Raw genomic sequence first — 21,188 nt, 5'->3', positions numbered from 1 at the left:
AAGGGCTGTGTGGCGGAGGGCCGGACTGTGGGTGCCGTGGGAAGGGCTGGGTGGGGAGGGCTGTGGGTGCCGTGGGCAGGGCTGGGTGTGGAGGGCTGTGGGTGCCGAGGGAAGGGCAGGCTGGGGCCGGGCTGTGGGTGCCGTGGGAAGGGCTGGGTGGCAGAGGGCTTTGGGTGCCGTGGGAAGGGCTGGGTGGGGGAGGGCTGTGGGTGCCGTGGGAAGGGCTGGGTGGCAGAGGGCCGGGCTGTGGGTGCCGTGGGAAGGGCTGGGTGGCGGAGGGCTGTGGGTGCCGTGGGAAGGGCTGGGTGGCGGAGGGCCGGGCTGTGGGTGCCGTGGGAAGGGCTGGGTGGGGGAGGGCCGGGCTGTGGGTGCCGTGGGAAGGGCTGGGTGGGGGAGGGCCGGGCTGTGGGTGCCGTGGGAAGGGCTGGGTGGGGGAGGGCCGGGCTGTGGGTGCCGTGGGAAGGGCTGCGTGGCCGGGCCGGACAGAGACAGAGGCACAGATACAGACAGAGTCAGACACAGACAGGGACACAGGCACAGACAGAGACACAGGCACAGATACAGACAGAGTCAGACACAGGCACAGACAGAGACAGAGAAACAGACAGAGACAGCGACAGAGACAGCGACAGAGATGGCGGCACAGACAGATACAGCAGAGACACAGGCAGAGATTTACCATTCTGCATTACCAGGAGAGACTGTCGGTGGGTGGGTGTGACTCCCCCATGGCCGATCAGCTGGATCAGTGTGACTCCCCCATGGCCGATCACCTGTGTGTGTGACTCCCCCATTGCCGATCAGCTGGATGTGTGCCTCCCCCATTGCCGATCAGCTGGGTGTGTGTGACTCCCCAATGCAGATCAGCTGGGTGTGTGCCTCCCCCATTGCCGATCAGCTGGGTGTGTGTGCCTCCACCGTGGCCGATCAGCTGAGTGTGTGTGACTCCCCCAATGCCGATCAGCTGGGTATGTGTGACTCCGCCAATGCCGATCAGCTGGGTGTGTGTGACTCCCCCAATGCCGATCACCTGTGTGTGTGACTCCCCCATTGCCGATCAGCTGGATGTGTGCCTCCCCCATTGCCGATCAGCTGGGTGTGTGTGACTCCCCAATGCAGATCAGCTGGGTGTGTGCCTCCCCCATTGCCGATCAGCTGGGTGTGTGTGCCTCCACCGTGGCCGATCAGCTGGGTGTGTGTGACTCCCCCAATGCCGATCAGCTGGGTATGTGTGACTCCGCCAATGCCGATCAGCTGGGTGTGTGTGACTCCCCCAATGCCGATCAGCTGGGTATGTGTGACTCCGCCAATGCCGATCAGCTGGGTGTGTGTGACTCCCCCAATGCCGATCAGCTGGGTCAGTGTGACTCCCCCATTGCCGATCAGCTGGGTGTGTGCCTCCACCATGGCCGATCAGCTGGGTATGTGCCTCCACCATGGCCGATCAGCTGGGTATGTGTGACTCCCCATTGCCGATCAGCTGGGTGTGTGCCTCCCCCATTGCCGATCAGCTGGGTATGTGCCTCCACCATGGCCGATCAGCTGGGTGTGTGTGACTCCCCATTGCCGATCAGCTGGGTGTGTGCCTCCACCATGGCCGATCAGCTGGGTGTGTGCCTCCACCATGGCCGATCAGCTGGGTGTGTGTCACTCCCCCAATGCCGATCAGCTGGGTGTGTGTGACTCCCCCAATGCCGATCAGCTGGGTGTGGGTGACTCCCCCAATGCCGATCAGCTGGGTGTGTGTGACTCCCCCAATGCCGATCAGCTGGGTGTGTGTGACTCCCCCAATGCCGATCAGCTGTGTGTGTGTGACTCCCCCAATGCCGATCACCTGGGTATGTGTGACTCCCCCATTGCCGATCAGCTGGGTATGTCCCTCCACCATGGCCGATCAGCTGTGTGTGTGTGACTCCCCCAATGCCGATCAGCTGTCTGTGTGATTCCCCCCCAATGCCGATCAGCTGGATGTGTGTGACTCTCTCGATGCCGATCAGCTGGGTGTGTGATTCCCCCATTGCCGATCAGCTGGGTATGTGCCTCCACCATAGCCGATCAGCTGTGTGTGTGTGACTCCCCCAATGCCGATCAGCTGGGTATGTGCCTCCACCATAGCCGATCAGCTGTGTGTGTGTGACTCCCCCAATGCCGATGAGCTGTGTGTGTGTGACTCCCCCAATGCCGATCAGCTGGGTGTGTGTGACTCCCCCAATGCCGATCAGCTGGGTGTGTGTGACTCCCCCAATGCCGATTAGCTGGGTGTGTGTGACTCCCCCAATGCCGATCAGCTGGGTGTGTGTGACTCCCCCAATGCCGATCAGCTGGATGTGTGACCTGTATAAGATGGACGGGTTGCATCTAAACCGGAGAGGCATAAATATCCTGGCCGCGAGGTTTGCTAGTGTCACACGGGAGGGTTTAAACTAGTATGGCAGGGGGGTGGGTACGGGAGCAATAGGTCAGAAGGTGAGAGCATTGAGGGAGAACTAGGGAATAGGGACAGTGTGGCTCTGAGGCAGAGCAGACGGGGAAAAGTTGCTGAACACAGCGGGTCTGGTGGCCTGAAGTGCATATGTTTTAATGCAAGGAGCATTACGGGTAAGGCAGATGAACTTCGAGCTTGGATTACTACTTGGAACTATGATGTTATTGCCATTACAGAGACCTGGTTGAGGGAAGGGCAGGATTGGCAGCTAAACGCTCCAGGATTTAGATGTTTCAGGCGGGATAGAGGTGGATGAAAAAGGGGAGGCGGAGTTGCGCTACTTGTTCGGGAGAATATCACAGCTATACTGCGAGAGGACACCTCAGAGGGCAGTGAGGCTATATGGGTAGAGATCAGGAATAAGAAGGGTGCAGTCACAATGTTGGGGGTATACTACAGGCCTCCCAACAGCCAGCGGGAGATAGAGGAGCAGATAGGTAGACAGATTTTGGAAAAGAGTAAAAACAACAGGGTTGTGGTGATGGGAGACTTCAACTTCCCCAATATTGACTGGGACTCACTTAGTGCCAGGGGCTGAGACGGGGCGGAGTTTGTAAGGAGCATCCAGGAGGGCTTCTTAAAACAATATGTAAACAGTCCAACTAGGGAAGGGGCAGTACTGGACCTGGTATTGGGGAATGAGCCCGGCCAGGTGGTAGATGTTTCAGTAGGGGAGCATTTCGGTAACAGTGACCACAATTCAGTAAGTTTTAAAGTACTGGTGGACAAGGATAAGAGTGGTCCGAGGATGAATGTGCTAAATTGGGGGAAGGCTAATTATGACAATATTAGGCGGGAACTGAAGAACATAGATTGGGGGCGGATGTTTGAGGGCAAATCAACATCTGACATGTGGGAGGCTTTCAAGTGTCAGTTGAAAGGAATACAGGACAGGCATGTTCCTGTGAGGAAGAAAGATAAATACGGCAATTTTCGGGAACCTTGGATGACGAGTGATATTGTAGGCCTCGTCAAAAAGAAAAAGGAGGCATTTGTCAGGGCTAAAAGGCTGGGAACAGACGAAGCCTGTGTGGCATATAAGGAAAGTAGGAAGGAACTTAAGCAAGGAGTCAGGAGGGCTAGAAGGGGTCATGAAAAGTCATTGGCAAATAGGGTTAAGGAAAATCCCAAGGCTTTTTACACGTACATAAAAAGCAAGAGGGTAGCCAGGGAAAGGGTTGGCCCACTGAAGGATAGGCAAGGGAATCTATGTGTGGAGCCAGAGGAAATGGGCGAGGTACTAAATGAATACTTTGCATCAGTATTCACCAAAGAGAAGGAATTGGTAGATGTTGAGTCTGGAGAAGGGATGTAGATAGCTTGGGTCACATTGTCACCCAAAAAGACGAGGTGTTGGGTGTCTTAAAAAATTTTAAGGTAGATAAGTCCCCAGGGCCTGATGGGATCTACCCCAGAATACTGAAGGAGGATGGAGAGGAAATTGCTGAGGCCTTGACAGAAATCTTTGGATCCTCGCTGTCTTCAGGGGATGTCCCGGAGGACTGGAGAATAGCCAATGTTGTTCCTCTGTTTAAGAAGGGTAGCAAGGATAATCCCGGGAACTACAGGCCGGTGAGCCTTACTTCAGTGGTAGGGAAATTACTGGAGAGAATTCTTCGAGACAGGATCTACTCCCATTTGGAAGCAAATGGACGTATTAGTGAGAGGCAGCACGGTTTTGTGAAGGGGAGGTCGTGTCTCACTAACTTGATAGAGTTTTTCGTGGAGGTCACTAAGATGATTGATGCAGGTAGGGCAGTAGATGTTGTCTATATGGACTTCAGTAAGGCCTTTGACAAGGTCCCTCATGGTAGACTAGTACAAAAGGTGAAGTCACACGGGATCAGGGGTGAACTGGCAAGGTGGATACAGAACTGGCTAGGCCATAGAAGGCAGAGGGTAGCAATGGAGGGATGCTTTTCTAATTGGAGGGCTGTGACCAGTGGTGTTCCACAGGGATCAGTGCTGGGACCTTTGCTCTTTGTAGTATATATAAATGATTTGGAGGAAAATGTAACTGGTCTGATTAGTAAGTTTGCAGACGACACAAAGGTTGGTGGAATTGCGGATAGCGATGAGGACTGTCTGAGGATACAGCAGGATTTAGATTGTCTGGAGACTTGGGCGGAGAGATGGCAGATGGAGTTTAACCTGGACAAATGTGAGGTAATGCATTTTGGAAGGGCTAATGCAGGTAGGGAATATACAGTGAATGGTAGAACTCTCAAGAGTATTGAAAGTCAAAGAGATCTAGGAGTACAGGTCCACAGATCACTGAAAGGGGCTACACAGGTGGAGAAGGTAGTCAAGAAGGCATACGGCATGCTTGCCTTCATTGGCCGGGGCATTGAGTATAAGAATTGGCAAGTCATGTTGCAGCTGTATAGAACCTTAGTTAGGCCACACTTGGAGTATAGTGTTCAATTCTGGTCGCCACACTACCAGAAGGATGTGGAGGCTTTAGAGAGGGTGCAGAAGAGATTTACCAGAATGTTGCCTGGTATGGAGGGCATAAGCTATGAGGAGCGATTGAATAAACTCGGTTTGTTCTCACTGGAACGAAGGAGGTTGAGGGGCGACCTGATAGAGGTATACAAAATTATGAGGGGCATAGACAGAGTGGATAGTCAGAGGCTTTTCCCCAGGATAGAGGGGTCAATTACTAGGGGGCATAGGTTTAAGGTGAGAGGGGCAAAGTTTAGAGTAGATGTACGAGGCAAGTTTTTTACGCAGAGGGTAGTGGGTGCCTGGAACTCACTACCGGAGGAGGTAGTGGAGGCAGGGACGATAGGGACATTTAAGGGGCATCTTGACAAATATATGAATAGGATGGGAATAGAAGGATATGGACCCAGGAAGTGTAGAAGATTGTAGTTTAGTCGGGCAGTATGGTCGGCATGGGATTGGAGGGCCGAAGGGCCTGTTCCTGTGCTGTACATTTCTTTGTTCTTTGTTTGTTCTTTGTTTGTGATGGGTATTCCGCCCAGACCTGTGGATTGACATATTCCAAAACATCATGTCCCCGGCGATGCTGCAGTCGAGTGTTAATCGTTTCAGGGACCTCAAAATGTTTTATGGCAGTGCCGTCTGGCGTGACTTGAAGTGCGTACTCTGTTGCATCTGAGTGATCCACTGCCCTCCTTACCATAGGCCCCAGATCCCTGGCATGGTACTGGTCGTGGACCTGACGTGTAATATGAGGGCTTAACGAAGCTGACTGTGGCCATAAATGTGGTGGTATTGTAACAAAATCGGCTGTACCTTCTTTTCCCGTGACTGTGGCTGTAACCTTGACTGGCCATTCGGTCCCAATTAAAGGCCGATATTTGTCCTCCAACTCCCTGTTTTGTCCGGTTCTGTCATAGGCCATGGTAACGTGATGCAGTGAATGTTCAATGTCTAACGTCCACCACTGGGGGGGGGGGGGGGGTGATAGAAATATAGCACTGTTGTCTCATCCTCCATGATTGAACCGTTACCCCTTCGTCTCCGCACTCTAGCTGTAGCTGGAAGGTACACAGTAAATCTCGGGCCAACAAGTTACAGTCCAATCCAGTAGTCACTACAAACTGCTGATCTGCAGACTTATTCTCGTAAGTGACTGTCACAGGTGCAGAAATAGGATACTCACACACCTGTCCTTGGAACCCGGACAAATGCTGGGTGTGGTCGGATAGTGGGAGGCGAAGTTTTGATTGCACAGAAGACATGGCTGCTCCAGTGTCGATTACAAATGGGTGTTGTTGATCTCCTATCTGCAGAGAAATAATAGGTTCTCTGTCCGATTGGAGTGTCCTTATGACTAAATTAGCTAGTCAATCCTGTGTTGGGAAAGGGTTTGCCTGGGAGAAGTCAGTGTATCTCATCTGTCCTCCCCTTGGTGGGTACCCCCTCCTTTGGGTCTGGTAGTCTCCTTCAACTGCCTGTCTTTTAAAGGGGCATTCCTGATGCTAGTGATCTGCACGGCGGCAATTAAAACATGCATTGTTCCCTCTATATCTGCCCCGTCCTCTTCTCCCAGTAGACGAATGGCCCCTCAGAGGGGGCGGCGGTTGTAAAGCTGCTGGTGCATACGGTGGGCCATAAAGAGGAGCTGAGGGTCCATTTGGGTGGGTTTGATATCCTCCCCCTAGCTGATCCACCCACCCAAAGTCACAATTTTGGGGTTCCAGCTGGTAAGCTACCGTTTCTGCCGCTGGTTGGGGTCTCAGATCATCCTTTTTCATTACATACTCAGTCTTAATCTTTGTAACTGAGCCTCCTTCCTGGCCTACACCCTCCTTCCAATAAAATCTGACTGCCCTTGCCATCTGGGAAGGGTCGTTCTCTGTCCAATTCATGTTATTGCATTTCACAGCAGTAGCCACGGAAGGTGGTAGGCAATGCATTAACATAGCACAATATTGAGGGGAATTCTGACCATTTTGATATGGCAAGTCGCCAGACTGCCCACGGTAGATTTCATCAAAACGTTCCAGAAATTCCTCTGGCTCTTCAGTCTTTTTAGGTTTGAGGTCTAAGATAGCAGAAATGTTTATGGGCTTTTGAAATGTGCTATTCAACGCATTCAGGATTTGTGACCGTCTATCATCGTCCAACGCATGGGCTTGCTGAAGTGCGGCGTGGCTAGCATAATTCAAGTGATTAAGAGGATTGCGGTACTTGATGGGGTCAAAACCTGCTGGACTAGGGCCCAGAGGTCCCTAGAATCAGCTTGATAAATTGAGATGGTAGTTCTCAGGAAATCCACGAAAGCAGCAGGAGGTTTTTTTCTGTCTGGGATTGTAGCCATAATTCCTATCATCTCACTGGGTCTCCATGGGAAATAAACGTCTATCGAGGGCTGGGCCCCGGCCGTCACAGCGTCAGAGTTTGGTATTTTCCTAATCGGCAACTGTCTCCGTCTCACCAGGGGGCACTCTAGCTATTTCCTCTGGCTCTTCCAAGACTTCGACTTCCATCCCTGTCACTAGAGGGAGCTCCTTCTCTTCAGAACCATCCCTTTCCTCTCCCTTTGTTCTCGGAGTTTGCTGTTCCCCCTTATCGGTCTGAAGGGATTTAGGTGGTATGCTTGATTGTTTCTGGATAGGATCAGGCCCTTCTCTCGCTGTCCTAGACCGGGTCCTAGAACTAACTGGGCTTGTGGAACAGAGCTCCCCTTCTCTCTTAGATAGTGAAGATGGTAAATTAGGACCCACGCTATCAAACAAAAGGGCTGGAGTGACTGGCATGATTGGAATCTGGGGAGCAGTGACTGGATATAAATTATTATACTCTGGTGGTTTTGGAATTAGTGCAGACAATGCTACAGGTGCAGTCGGAATCCTAGCCGACGTGGTCAAATTGTCCAATTCGTCATATTCTGTAAGTTCAAGGCCAGCCATTGAACTACTTAGCCCATCTTTTGTTTGACCCGAACCTTCCCTGTCTTTACTTGCGCGTTTTTTGAATGCACACTCCTTTTTCAAGACCTGTAATGTTTTTTTTGTTACCCCCTTCACTAATTGGAATTCCCATTTTAAGGGCATTGTCTTGCCAACTTGATAACATGATCTTATCTCTTGCCTCTTGACAATATTGTCTCCATAATCCGATTAATTATTTTGCTTTCATACTTTGACTCTTTTTCCAGATGTGTCCCTGAATTTTCTTAATGATTTCTAGGTCTTTGGTGCCCCCTAGTGGCCATTCATCAACCAATTTGCTCCTTAACGTTGCTGACATTTTCCTAAAATCTTTTGCTTTATCCGGATAAATATCGCATAATATTTGCAGTGGCATGCCTGGATCATTTGTGGTATCCAAGCAATTCCCCATAAATCAACTAGTCCTCAAAACTGCGTTTTCCGCCACTAAAGTCCAAGGGTACAATTTTAGCTTAATCAACTGTAGATTCAAAATACTCACACATGGAATTGATCCATCTTTTTTTTAGATGTTGCATCAACCCAAAACCTAACCCGAGCCGAATCAGAACTCACACATGGAATTGAATCATCTCTGTTTAGATGTTACATCAACCCAAAACCTAACCCAAAGCCGAATCAGAACTCACACATGGAATTGATCCATCTTTTTTCAGAAGTTACATAAACCCAAAACCTAACCCAAGCAGAATCAACAATCTGAAATCCCATCAATTAAATTTCTAATCCCCAGACTGACCTTTGATTTCGTCAAGACGATCTTTCCGTACCAACCGTGAGTGACCAGACTAATCAGACGATAAGAAGAGGGGAAAAATCAATGCGCGGTCATTTTCCAGCTGTACATTGTGGGCCCTTTTTCCCACTGTCCCTGTTCATAATCAGTCTAATTCTGATTTCGCGGTTGGTCAGAACCGTCTTGAGATATCCCGGGTTTCGGCACCAAATGACAAAGCATAAATTTCTTTACCCGTCAGTCTGGCCTCAATAAAAGTCGAGATGGATTTGCAGGTATCGCATTAGTTATTTTATTTGACTTGCAAGTCTGTCTCAGTTCACAGCGGTACAGAACACATTCTGCTTTCTGCACCCCCGGAATCGAGAGAGTCTGTAGAACAAAGAAGTCTCTACTGATACATTCAAATGGCATGGAGTTTCACATACACGATTCCCATAGGTCATCCTATACCCCTCCTGACCTGGCCATACATCCTAATTGGCTCACTTCCAATCCCTTTCTCTGGCCCCCTATTACCCAGCATCCTTTTCCCCTCCGTAGCTGGACACCCCTCCTCCTCACTTTCTCATGCATTCTGAAATCCTATGTCTGTGAACTAATAAAATCAGACCGGCCTATCTATATTGCAGTAACTAATATCTCTAAAACAATTATTTTATATATCATTCGTCAGGAGCAGGGTTAGGCAGTGTGGCGTCGGGAGCCCCCAATTAAAAAGCTGTTTTAGAGACCTCTGTGCTGTATATAGTTAACCATTTACTGCTCAATAATCCCTGGGAATAGGGGGTAGGCAGTGTGGCCTCGGGAGCCCATAATTAAAAAGCTGTTTCAGAGACCTCTGTGCCTGTATACAGTTAACCATTTACTTCTCAATAATCCCTGAGAGCAGGAAACAGGCAGTGTGGCCTCGGGTGCCCCCAATTAAAAAGCGGTTTCAGAGATTCTGTGCTGTATACGGTTAACCATTTACTTCTCAATAATCCCTGAGAGCAGGGGACAGACAGTGTGGCCTCGGGAGCCCCCAATTAAAAAGCTGTTTTAGAGACCTCTGTGCCTGTATATAGTTAACCATTTACTTCTCAATAATCCCTGGGAGCAGGGGTCAGGCAGTGTGGTCCGGTAGCCCCCAATTAAAAAGCTGTGTCAGAGACCTCTGTGCCTGGAAATAGTTGACCATTTACTGCTCAATAAGGGACAGGACAGCAAGGAACAGGCAGTGTGGCCTCGGGAGTCCCCAGTTGAAAAGCTGTTCCAGATACCTCTGTGCTGTATATAGTTAACCATTTACTTCTCAATAATCCCTGGGAGCAGGGGACAGGCAGTGTGTTCCAGAAGCCCCGATTTAAAAAGATGTGTCAGAGACCACTGTGCCTGTATATAGTAATGATGTGGAGATGCCGGAGTTGGACTGGGGTGAACACAGTAAGAAGTCTTACAACACCAGTTTAAAGTCCAACAGGTTTGTTTCGATGTCACTATCTTTCGGAGCGGTGCTCCTTCATCAGGCAGTGTGGCCTCGCAGCACCCAATGAAAAAGCAGTATGGGAGACACCGGTGCTGTATATAGTTAACCATTTACTTCCCAATAATCCCTGGGAGCGGGGGACAGGCAGTGTGGCTCCGGGAGCCCACAATTAAAAAGCTGTTTCAGAGACCACTGTGCAGTACACAGTTAACCATTTACTTCTCAGTAATCCCTTGGAGCAGGGGACTGGCAGTGTGGCTCCGGGAGCCCACAATTAAAAAGCTGTTTCAGAGACCACTGTGCAGTACACAGTTAACCATTTACTTCTCAGTAATCCCTTGGAGCAGGGGACTGGCAGTGTGGTCCGGGAGCCCTCAAATTAAAAAGCTGTCCTGGAGACCTCTGTGCTGTATATTGTTAACCATTCGCTGCTCAATAATCCATGGGTGCAGGGGACAGGCAGTGTGGCACCGGGAGCCCCCAATTAAAAAGCTGTTTCAGAGGCCTCTGCGCCTGTATATAGTTAACCATTTACTGCTCAATTATCCCTGGGAGCAGGGGACAGGCTATGTGGCCTCGGGAGCCCCCAATTAAAAAGCTGTTCCAGAGACATCTGTGCTGTATATATTTAAGCATTTACTGCTCAATAATCCCTGGGAGCAGGGGCAGTGTGGTCCCGGAGCCCCGAATTAAAAAGCTGTTTCAGAGACCTCTGTGTTGTATATAGTTAACCATTTACTGCTCAATTATCCCTGGGAGCAGGGGACAGGCAGTGTGGCTTCGGGAACCCCAATTAAAAAGCTGTTTCAGAGACCTCTGTGCTGTATATAGTTAACCATTTACTTCTCAATAATCCCTGGGAGCAGGGGATCAGGCAGTGTGGTCCGGGAACCCCCAATTAAAAAGCAGTTTCAGAGACCTCTGTGCTGTATATAGTTAACCATTTACTGCTCAATAATCCCTGGGAGCAGGGGATGACAAACCATAAATTTTATACCCGTCAGTCTGGCCTCAATAAAAGTCGAGATGGATTTGCAGGTATAGCATTAGTTATTTTATTTGACTTGCAAGTCTGTCTCAGTTCACAGCTGTACAGAACACATCCTGCTTACTGCACCTCCGGAATCGAAAGAGTCTGTAGAACAAAGATGTCTCTACTGATGCATTCAAATGGCATCGAGTTTCACATACACGAGACCCATCGGTCATCCTATACCCCTCCTGACCTGGCCATACATCCTAATTGGCTCTCTTCCAATCCCTTCCTCTGGCCCCCTATTACCCAGCATCCTTTTCACCTCCGTAGCTGGACACCCACTCTCCTCACTTTGTCATGCGTTCTGAAATCCTTTGTCTGTGAACTAATAAAATCAGACGGGCCTACCTACATTACAGTAACTAATATGCCTAAAACAATTATTTTATATCACATTCGTCATTCCCTCCTTTTATCATTCCATGATAACCAAACAATTCAATCCATAGCTACGGTCCCTCATCTAAAAAGATTTGTTGCTGCATTTCCAATTCCTGTAGTAGCCCCCCCTTCATCCGCTGCACCCTCATGGATTTTAACAGCCAAGATTCTAGGGGCGTTGATCTGCTCCAGTGCACCCCGCATTCAACCCATCACACATTTAAGGATGGCCAAGCCCACAAAACTGCAGCCAATAGCCACCACTAAATACATGGCCATATTTATCAACCAGTCCTTCCAACCTCCCAATCCCCAGGTACCCCAAGAGCCAGGATCCTGCATTCCGTCCAGGTGATCCGGTATGCGATCCATAAATTTAGTGATGTTAGCGGTCAAGTCTTGAACTCCCATGATACACTTGCCCTGTACTATGGCGCATACCCCACCCTCACGGGCCAGAAGATAGTCAAGGGCATACCGGTTCTGCATTGCAAACAATCGCAGCTGAGACAATTCCTTGGTTATTGCCCCAAGGGCTCCCAAGGTTTCATTTCCTAAGATGGTAAGGCCACAAATAAAATAATTCCTATCGCTGACAGCCAAGGAACCCGCCACACCTCCCAGTGTCAAGACGCTCAGAATCCCCCACCCGGCTGAGTGGCCCCGGTTGGGTGCGAGAACCTGAGTTTTTTTCCAGTTCTCTCAGAATTCAGCTGAGATTGCCCGGCGGGTTAACTGAGTATGCAGCATGCACGCCAAGGGGCAGGGGACTGTGGTAGGGACTAGTGTCCCAATAGCAATTTGGAGGGGAAATGGGGGTGACAAAACATTGGTCGCTGTGCCATTAAATAAAAAGTAGTATCCTTGCTCCGTGTGCAGGCTAGCATCACAATCAATATATCGATTGGGTAGGGATCCCCCAGTAGCCCAGTTTATCCAGTTTTGAAACGCCCATTCGGGTCGCCTAGCAATGCGGAAAGCCCTAGTCCCAACAGTGATATGAGCGACATTCGCCCAGCCACAAACGAGTTGGAGGCCGGTGTTTGGAACGCAGGTGGTGTTATAACAAACGCATTGGCCAGACGCCTGGGTGATATGACACCTCCTGTCTGTACAGGTGGGGAACAGACATGTTATATTCGTTTCCACCTCTACCAGCAAACAGCCGTACCCGTCACTGCTGAAACAATTCTCGTACGACCGGGAGTCTCTATTGGGAGTGAAGTGGGTAGGTATGTACGCCCTCCACCGTTGCAGCCTATCATACTGGCAAATAGCCAGTGGTGCTGAACCCGGATCGGAAGGAAGAGTGACTTGCTCGGGCAGTGGCTCGGAATGCTGACAATGACCCACCGTTTGGGGAGTGCCCCAAAGCGGTGAAACAGAAAATAACCTAGACACCGCTGCGGGGTTCGGGTAGCAGACAACCCATCCCTGGCCATACAAGCGGTGGTAAATCTGATAGAAGAGATTCATACTCCCCGGGTTTTCCTCAGTTTGGCCTCTAAATGAATTAAGTGTATCTCCTGATAACCTACGTTCTAGCTGTACTTCACTTCTCACACGCTCCGTCCTCTCTCTAGTCCCCCTCTCTCTCCCACAACCTCTTCCTACCCTCTCCTGACGGTCTGATTTTACCTTTATCGCACCACTCTTAACACGTCCAAAATCAAATTTACATGTACACCAAAAAGAAGGCAATGTCCATGTAATGTTCCCTTCCCATCGCCGGGACCGGTGCAATTGCTTCATGAGTCCTGCATTTTCCATTAACCTGGTGACCTTCCATGAGTCGATACCATGCCCTCGTATATGGGGGCAGCGAAGAATATCACCTCTGCATAAACGAAATGTCCTTGTAGTTTGGTTGGGGTTACAAATGTAGATAATATTTCCCTTTTCCATGTCCGTCGCCAATAACACTCCAAGCGAGGTGAGCCGAATGTCACACAGACCATCATGCTCCACACCTGTAAAATAGCGCTGGGGAAGGGAGGCAGGTTAGTAACCGACCTTTTTACAGTGGTGGAGGTGGACCCAATTTACAGTGGTGGAGGTGGACACAAGCACTCCGCCCCTCCACTTTAACTGCCGTGGGGGTGGTTAGGAGAACTTGGAAGGGCCCCTCCCATCGCGGCTCCGACACTTTCCGAGTCCAATCTTTGACCATGACATAACTACCGGGCTGGACTGAAAGTGAGCTAGGTAATGGGGGCGGTGCCTGGTGAGCCGCGCGGACCTGGCCATGGAGTTCCTTGAGGACCTGAGTGAGGGCTAGAACATAGGTGGTCATCTCTTCAGTCGTATGGTGAAACTGAACCAGTCTGGAATCATGCAGACTCCAGGGAGTTCTAAGAGGCCTGTCATTAAGAATCTCGGCAGGAGAGAGCCGGGCCGGTCCCGCAGGTGTAACCCGCAGCTGGAAGAGGGCAACGGGAAGCAACTTAAGCCATGTCAGTCCCGTGTCTGCTCTTAATTTAGCCAATTTAGTTTTAAGGGTCCGATTGTGTCTCTCAACCAACCCGGCCGCCTGCAGTCTTTCCGCACAGTGTAACTGCTGGCGTATGCCCAACTGGGAGCAAAGCTCCTCGTTAATGTGTCCAATAAAATGAGGCCCGTTATCAGAACTTAACTGAGCTGGTATACTGTACCGGGGAATGATTTCCCGCATCAGAACTTTAACCACAGTAGCAGCTTTATTATCGATAGTCGGATACGCCTCCACCCATCTGCTGAACACATCCACAATGACCAAAACATATTTATAACATTGACACCTGTCTAACTCATTGTAATCAATTTGGAGCGTCTCAAAGGGACCACTGGCCAACGGGGTTTGCCCCATACCACAAGGGATACCTTTGCCGGTGTTATATTGCTGACAGATTAAACACCGATTCCTAACCGTTTCCACATTTGTTTAACACTCTCAGTAGCCTCCTCCTGTAACCTTATGACGTATTGGATGGTCGGCATTGGCTTGTCAGAAGCAGACATATTTATAGTAGATCGTTTAGTCTGACTTAACATTTTAGGCACCATCACTTGCTGAATTTGCGATGCTGTCCGCGCTGCACAACCTGCTTGTTCATTACCAACGTCAACTGGGGTCTTACCATTTGTGTCGGCAGCGCAATTAATGACGGAAATCTGCGCGGGCATAAGGAGGGCCTGCAGTAAGTCATTAACTAAACCCTGGTGGGGTATTTCCGTGCCTGCCGAGGTAAGGAATCCCCTATTCTTCCAGAGTTGTCCGAAGTCATGAACTACCCCGAAAGCGTATCGGGAGTCAGTGTAAATATTTACCCGACGATCTACCCGAAGTAGACATGCACGGGTCAGGGCAAAACGTTCGGCGTGTTGGGCTGAATAAGGGGTCTGGAAAGCTGCCGCTTCTAGAATCAGACCATCCTGTTCTACGATTGCATAACCGGACAATCTCCGGCCAATGGGGCTTACTAATGCACTGCATCAACATACATAATCCTGTCAGGTTGTTCTAACGGAATATCACTCAGATCGTCCCTTATTGTGGTAGTTTCCTGAATCAAGGCTAAACAGTCGTGACCAGGTGCGTCCTCATGGACAGGGGGACCGCTAAGAAAACAGGCTGGATTGATAGTGGTACTGTAGTTAAATGTCAGACGTGGATTATACAAAAGGTATATCTCATACCTATTCTGACGAGCTGCGGTAAGATGTTGAGTTTGCAGTTGCCCCAATAGTGCGAATACCGAGTGGGAGCTATACACCGTAATATCCTGTTGGAGAGTGATGTTGGCAGCAGCGTGCAGACTATTGTATATCGCTGCCAAGATCTGGGTGCAAACAGGGTGGCCCAACGCCACTGGGTCGAGTTTGGAGAGTAATATGCTACGGGCCGGTGCTTGTCCCCATGTTGCTGGGTGAGTACCGCAGTTGAACATCCTTCCAGAACAGTACAGTGTATCTGGAACGGTCGGTCGTACAAGGGCCTCCCAAGGGCCGGTGCTTGTAACAAGGCCTGCTTCAGGCAACGGAAGGCTTCGAGTGCCTCGGTGGTGAGAGTAAAATTCCCCCCTTCACTAGTGTAAGGCGTCAACAGCTTTGTATAGACAGCGATGTTTGGTATCCACTGCCGACAATAATTCACCATACCCAGCCAATGACGGACCTCCTTGGCTGTGGTAGGGGCGGGGAATTGGCATATTGGTTCAATCCTACTGGGTTCGAGACGTATTTCTGTGGCTGTAAGTAAAACTCCTAAGAACTTGACCTTTCTCTGAGCCACCAAGACCTTTGCTTGTGAAACAACATAACCCAACGAGGATAGGTGGTTTAATAGCTGGATCACGTCATCCCTATTACTGGGCTCGTCAGGACTCGCTACCAATATGTCATCTACATACTGCACTAGAGTGGAACCATGCTCCAATGTCAAGGCCTGGAGTTGTGTCTGCAGACATCTGGAGAAGAGCGTAGGTGAGTTGCCGAACCCCTGTGGCAGTCTGGTCCAGGTATACTGCTGTCCATTGTAAGTGAAGGCAAACAAATATTGGCTTCAGTTGCAAGTAGGAAGGCAAAGAAGGCGTGCTGAAGGTCAATTATGGCGAAGACCCGGGTTTGAGCTGGAATTTGAGCCAGTATGTGGGCAGGGTTAGGGACGAGAGCATGTAACGGCTGTGCGAAGTCATTGATTGAACGTAAATCCTGTACTAATCGGTACTGGTCTGGTTTGGCTGGTTTAGGCACAGCAAGTATGGGGGTGTTACATTCTAATTGGCAAGGGACCAAAATACCCTGTTTCAACAGCTCTTGAATTAATTTGTCTATAGACGGGGCAGCTTGGGATTTCAGGGGGTATTGCCGAATGGAAGGCAGCTTTACATGGTCCTTAATCGTTACCTTAATAGGTGTAACATTTGTCTTTCCCACTTGTGATGGGTATTCCGCCCAGACCTGTGGATTGACATATTCCAAAACGTCACGTCCCCGGTGATTCTGCAGTCGAGTGTTAATCGTTTCAGGGACCTCAAAATGTTTTATGGCAGTGCCGTCTGGCGTGACTTGATGTGCGTACTCTGTTGGATCTGAATGGTCCACTGCCCTCCTTACCATAGGCCCCAGATCCCTGGCATCGCACTGGTCGTGGACCTGACGTGTAATATGAGGGCTTACCGAAGCTGACTGTGGCCATAAATGTGGTGGTATTGTAACAACATCGGCTGTACCTTCTTTTCCCGTGACTGTGGCTGTAACCTTGACTGGCCATTCGGTCCCAATTAATGGCCGGTATTTGTCCTCCAACTTCCTGTTTTGTCCGGTTCTGTCATAGGCCAGGGTAACATGATGCAGTGAATGTTCAATGTCTAACGTCCACCCCTGGGGGCGGGGGGGGGGATAGAAATATAGCACTGTTGTCTCATCCTCCGTGATTGAACCGTTACCCCTTCGTCTCCGCACTCTAGCTGTAGCTGGAAGGTACACAGTAAATCTCGGGCCAACAATTTACAGTCCAATCCAGTAGTCACTACAAACTGATGATCTGCAGACTTATTCTCGTAAGTGACTGTCACAGGTTCAGAAATAGGATACTCACACACCTGTCCTTGGAACCCGGACAAATGCTGGGTGTGGTCGGATAGTGGTAGTCGAAGTTCTGATTGCACAGAAGACATGGCTGCTCCAGTGTCGATTACAAATGGGTGATGTTGATCTCCTATCTGCAGAGAAATAATAGGTTCTCTGTCCGATTGGAGTGTCCTTATGACTAAATTAGCTAGTCAATTCTGTGTTGGGAAAGGGTTTGCCTGGGAGAAGTCAGTGTATCTCGTCTGTCCTCCCCTTGGTGGGTACCCCCTCCTTCTGCTGCCTGTCTTTTAAAGGGGCATTCCTGATGCCAGTGATCTGCACGGCCGCAATTAAAACATGTATTGTTTCCTCTATATCTGCCCCGTCCTCTTCTCCCAGTAGACGAATGACCCCTCAGAGGGACGGCGGTTGTAAAGCTGCTGGTGCATACGCTGGGCCATGAAGAGGAGCTGAGGGTCCATTTGGGTGGGTTTGATATCCTCCCCCTAGCTGATCCACCCACCCAAAGTCACAATATTGGGGTTCCAGCTGGTAAGCCACCGTTTCTGCCGCTGGTTGGGGTCTCAGATCATCCTTTTTCATTACATACTCAGTCTTAATCTTTGTAACTGAGCCTCCTTCCTGGCCTACACCCTCCTTCCAATAAAATCTGACTGCCCGGGCCATCTGGGAAGGGTCATTCTCTGTCCAATTCATGTTATTACATTTCACAGCAGTAGCCACGGAAGGTGGTAGGCAATGCATTAACATAGCACAATATTGAGGGGAATATAGGTGCAGTCGGAATCCTAGCCGACGTGGTCAAATTGTCCAATTCGTCATATTCTGTAAGTTCAAGGCCAGCCATTGAACTACTTAGCCCATCTTTTGTTTGACCCGAACCTTCCCTGTCTTTACTTGCGCGTTTTTTGAATGCACACTCCTTTTTCAAGACCTGTAATGTTTTTTTTGTTACCCCCTTCACTAATTGGAATTCCCATTTTAAGGGCATTGTCTTGCCAACTTGATAACATGATCTTATCTCTTGCCTCTTGACAATATTGTCTCCATAATCCGATTAATTATTTTGCTTTCATACTTTGACTCTTTTTCCAGATGTGTCCCTGAATTTTCTTAATGATTTCTAGGTCTTTGGTGCCCCCTAGTGGCCATTCATCAACCAATTTGCTCCTTAACGTTGCTGACATTTTCCTAAAATCTTTTGCTTTATCCGGATAAATATCGCATAATATTTGCAGTGGCATGCCTGGATCATTTGTGGTATCCAAGCAATTCCCCATAAATCAACTAGTCCTCAAAACTGCGTTTTCCGCCACTAAAGTCCAAGGGTACAATTTTAGCTTAATCAACTGTAGATTCAAAATACTCACACATGGAATTGATCCATCTTTTTTTTAGATGTTGCATCAACCCAAAACCTAACCCGAGCCGAATCAGAACTCACACATGGAATTGAATCATCTCTGTTTAGATGTTACATCAACCCAAAACCTAACCCAAAGCCGAATCAGAACTCACACATGGAATTGATCCATCTTTTTTCAGAAGTTACATAAACCCAAAACCTAACCCAAGCAGAATCAACAATCTGAAATCCCATCAATTAAATTTCTAATCCCCAGACTGACCTTTGATTTCGTCAAGACGATCTTTCCGTACCAACCGTGAGTGACCAGACTAATCAGACGATAAGAAGAGGGGAAAAATCAATGCGCGGTCATTTTCCAGCTGTACATTGTGGGCCCTTTTTCCCCACTGTCCCTGTTCATAATCAGTCTAATTCTGATTTCGTGGTTCGTCAGAACCGTCTTGAGATATCCTGGGTTTCGGCACCAAATGACAAACCATAAATTTCTTTACCCGTCAGTCTGGCCTCAATAAAAGTCGAGATCGATTTGCAGGTATAGCATTAGTTATTTTATTTGACTTGCAAGTCTGTCTCAGTTCACAGCTGTACAGAACACATCCTGCTTTCTGCACCCCCGGAATCGAGAGAGTCTGTAGAACAAAGAAGTCTCTACTGATACATTCAAATGGCATGGAGTTTCACATACACGATTCCCATAGGTCATCCTATAGCCCTCCTGACCTGGCCATGCATCCTAATTGGCTCACTTCCAATCCCTTTCTCTGGCCCCCTATTACCCAGCATCCTTTTCCCCTCCGTAGCTGGACACCCCTCCTCCTCACTTTCTCATGCGTTCTGAAATCCTATGTCTGTGAACTAATAAAATCAGACCGGCCTATCTATATTGCAGTAACTAATATCTCTAAAACAATTATTTTATATAACATATGTCAGGAGCAGGGTTAGGCAGTGTGGCGTCGGGAGCCCCCAATTAAAAAGCTGTTTTAGAGACCTCTGTGCTGTATATAGTTAACCATTTACTGCTCAATAATCCCTGGGAATAGGGGGTAGGCAGTGTGGCCTCGGGAGCCCCCAATTAAAAAGCTGTTTCAGAGTACTCTGTGCTGTATATAGTTAACCATTTACTTCTCAATAATCCCTGGGAGCAGGGGATCAGGCAGTGTGGTCCGCGAGCCCCCAATTAAAAAGCTGTTTCTGAGACCTCTGTGCTGTATATAGTTAACCATTTACTTCTCAATAATCCCTGGGAGCAGGGGACATGCAGTGTGGCCTCGGGAGCCCCCAAATAAAAAGCTGTTTCAGTGACCTCTGTGCTGTATGTAGTTAACCATTTACTTCCTCTGAATAATCCCTGGCAGCAGGGGACAGGCAGTGTGGTCCGAGAGCCCCCAATTCAAAAGCTGTTTCGTGACCTCTGTGCCTGTGTATAGTTAACCATTTACTTCTCAATGACCCCTGGCAACAGGGGACAGGCAGTGTGGCCTCGGCGGCCTCCAATTTAAAACGCTGTGTCAGATACCTCTGTGCTGTATATAGTTCACCATTTACTGCTCAATAATCCCTGGGAGCAGGGGACAGGCAGTGTGGCTCCGGGAGCCCCCAATTAAAAAGATGTTTGGGAGACCTCTGTGCTAAATATAGTTCACCATTTACTGCTCAATAATCCCTGGGAGCAGGGGACATGCAGTGTGGCCTCGGGAGCCCGCAATTAAAAAGCTGTTTAAGAGACCACTGTGCTGTATATAGTTAACCATTTACTGCTCAATAATCCCTGGGAACAGGGGACAGGCAGTGTGGTCCGGGAGCCCCCTATTAAAAAGCTGTTTACGAGACCTCTGTGCCCTATACAGTTAACCATTTACTGCTCAATAATCCCTGGGAGCAGGGGACAGGCAGTGTCGCCTCGGGAGCCACCAATTAAAAAGCTGTTTAAGAGACCTCTGTGCTGTATATAGTTAACCATTTACTGCTCAATAATCCCTGGGAGCAGGGAACAGGCAGTGTGGCTCCGGGAGCCCCAAATTAAAAAGCTGTTTCAGAGACCTCTGTGCCTCGAAATAATTAACCGTTTACTGCTCAATAATCCCTGGGAGCAGGGGACAGGCAGTGTGGTCCGGGACCCCAATTTAAAAGCTGTTTCAGTGACCTCTGTGCCTGGATATAGTTAACCATTTACTGCTCAATAATCCCTGGGAGCAGGGGTCAGGCAGTGTGGCCTCGGGGACCTCCAATTTAAAACGCTGTGTCAGATACCTCTGTGCAGTATATAGTTCACCATTTGCTGCTCAATAATCTCTGGGAGCAGGGGACAGGCAGTGTGGTCTCGGGAGCCGCCAATTAAAAAGCTGTTTCAGAGACCTCTGTGCTGTATATAGTTAACCATTTACTGCTCAATAATCCCTGGGAGCAGGGGTCAGGCAGTGTGGCCTCGGGAGCCCGCAATTGAAAAGCTGTTTAAGAGACCTCTGTGCTGTATATAGTTAACCATTTACTGCTCAATAATCCCTGGGAGCAGGGGACAGGCAGTGTGGTCCGGGAGCCCCCAATTAAAAAGCTGTTTCAGAGACCTCTGTGCCGTATACAGTTAACCATTTACTGCTCGATGATCCCTGGGAGCAGGGGACAGGCAGTGTCGCCTCGGGAGCCCGCAATTAAAAAGCTGTTTATGAGGCCTCTGGCTGTATATAGTTAACCATTTACTGCTCAATAATCCCTG

Source organism: Scyliorhinus torazame, chromosome 5 (assembly GCF_047496885.1).
Source record: "Scyliorhinus torazame isolate Kashiwa2021f chromosome 5, sScyTor2.1, whole genome shotgun sequence".
Taxonomy (NCBI): Eukaryota; Metazoa; Chordata; class Chondrichthyes; order Carcharhiniformes; family Scyliorhinidae; genus Scyliorhinus; species Scyliorhinus torazame.
Note: the sequence above shows the minus strand (reverse complement) of the source record.